General features: G+C 39.9%; 1 protein-coding gene across 2 annotated transcripts in view; it reads left to right on the forward strand.

The window, feature by feature from the left end:
- LOC134097792 (nuclear receptor coactivator 7) overlaps window positions 1–2,500 on the forward strand; it is a 30,698-nt gene that overhangs the window by 8,587 nt on the left and 19,611 nt on the right. The gene's annotated exons all lie outside the window — the stretch shown is intronic.

Genomic DNA, 2,500 nt, shown 5'->3' on the forward strand with positions numbered 1-2,500 from the left:
TGTTTTCGTCCACAAAATGAGAAGACAGAATATCTACCTGTTAAGCGTTCAAAATAGTCCAAATGAGTTCATGAGTTTCCTGTAGGCTAGGCTATGCACTGTTGCTGCAACAACAACAAACTACATGCAAGCGCACCGGAGATTTCTGCCAGAGTTAGCAAGCTAACTACAATGCCACAACACGACACATTCATAAGTTGCAGCTTCTCTCATACATATACTAATCAACATCCCTCAGAATATCCATACGAATATATTCAGCAAGTAATGTCAACTATTTAACTAGTTACACTGATGATGCAAAGTTCGCTAGCAAGAAAGCTAATGAAACTAATATGGAAATGTTTGGGGCTGTATGCTATGGCATTTAGGCGCGTAGCGCCATCTAGTGTAGCGGATTAAAACATTCGTAGGCCTACTTTGGGACTTCTGTGGACAAAGGATAATGGGGGAAAATTGAGATGTGTGAAACACATAGCTGACTGTCATTATTTTTGACTGAAATAGTAGCCTATTCAAAAGTAATTTGTTATACAAAAAAGACTCAAATGTTTTGACTAAAACTTGACTAAGATACCTTGAGTTTTCTTTCGACTAAAACGAGACTAAAATGATGAGACTTTTAGTCGACTAAAACTAGACTGACAAAAATGATATTTAAATGACTAAATATGACTAAGACTAAAAAGAACATTTCGTCACATGACTAAGACTACGACTAAATTAAAAATAGGTGACAAAATTAACACTAGTATAGTGTATGTAGCATTGCAATATATAATGTAGTATGTAGTATGTAGTATGTAGCATTACAATATATAGGAGCAGCATTAGTGTGTATGAGGAGATGTATAGTAGTGTATGTAGCATTGCAATATATAATGTAGTATGTAGTATATAGCATTATGATATAGTAGCAGCATTAGCTATGTTGTCCCCACTGAGACACAATCATGAAGCAGAGGCAGTGATATCAAGACCAGAAGCGGACACACACACACACACACACACACACACACACACACACACACACACACACACACACACACACACACACACACACACACACACACACACACACACACACACACGTATCCACTCTTCCTAGAGGAAGTTGCATAAGCGCATGATTCCTGTTTGGTTTCATCTCCAGCTGTCGTTCTGATGAGGCTGCAGCACTGACACAATGAGCACCACTTCCTAGAGACACACACACACACACACACACACACACACAATGAGGACCACTTCCTAGAGAGACACTCACACACACACACACACACACACACACACACACACACACAATGAGCACCACTTCCTACAAACACACACACACACAGTGTGTGTGTGTGTGTGTGTGACGGCTGCTGAATGTGCAGAAATGGGATTTGTGAGACATTTGTAGATTTGGCAAATCTAGCGAGAACTAAACACTGCACTCTCTGATCATACTGTTGAGGTAACCACTAGGGATGCAACGGTACAGTTTTGCCACGGTTCGGTTTGTATCACGGTTTTTGGGCCACGGTAACGGTTCGGTTTCAATATATCAATATTATCTTGGCTCTAGCATACAGGAGGCTATATTTGCCTTTTCTATTTCAAATCAACAATGTGCTTCTACTTACACTTGCAGAGAAAATATTAAATGCATAGCCTGACACAGATGAAGCAGAATCACAAAAATGTATTAAAAGAAAAGAACACCATCATTGCCTTCTGTCATAAACAGGCAATGTTATCCATAGTGCAGTGCAGCATAAAGTAATGTGTAGTTATTTATTTAATAAACTCACTGTTCTTCACACATTTAAAGAAAATACTTAACTGTTATACACCCTCAAAAAAGTAGTGAACAATTCTGAAAATCTTCTCAAAATAATTGGTGAGGTAGTATTATGTGTAGTTTCAAATGGATATTTGATTTGGGAGTGCCTGCCCTGTCCTCTTTTATGAACGTAAAAAATGTAAACATAGACAAAAGTGCAGTGCAGCATTAAAAATATTAGAACAATGAAATGAACATTATTGCAACCTGATGTCAGGGGGGGGCAATATTCCGAGAAGAAAGTGGCAAATTTGCCACTTCACAAAGTGTCTGTTTCCCCTGTGTCTCCTGTCGTGTGTGTGTGTGTGTGTGTGTGTGTGTGTGCGTGTGTGTGTGAGAGAGTTGTGTGATTGACGAGTGGACGAGCGATTGACTGATTTAGCAGTGAGTTTATTGTTTTTCGAGTGGACACCTCCCGCTGCCCGTAGCCTAGCATGTACAACGTCAGGGAAATAAATGACCCGAGTTTGGAATGACATGTCAGCCTCCCCATCTCCTATAACCTCCCATCCCTACAATATTTTCCAGTAAACTATCAAAAAGAGAATACACTCAGCTGTGTCGGCGTCACGCTTTCTTAGGCTACTCTAGCGAGCAATCAACGCAGGGCAGAAACCACCGGTTACACTGTTACACACAGACTTTATAATGTGGCAAATTTGCGTCTTTACA

Source organism: Sardina pilchardus, chromosome 12, assembly GCF_963854185.1.
Source record: "Sardina pilchardus chromosome 12, fSarPil1.1, whole genome shotgun sequence".
Classification (NCBI taxonomy): domain Eukaryota; kingdom Metazoa; phylum Chordata; class Actinopteri; order Clupeiformes; family Clupeidae; genus Sardina; species Sardina pilchardus.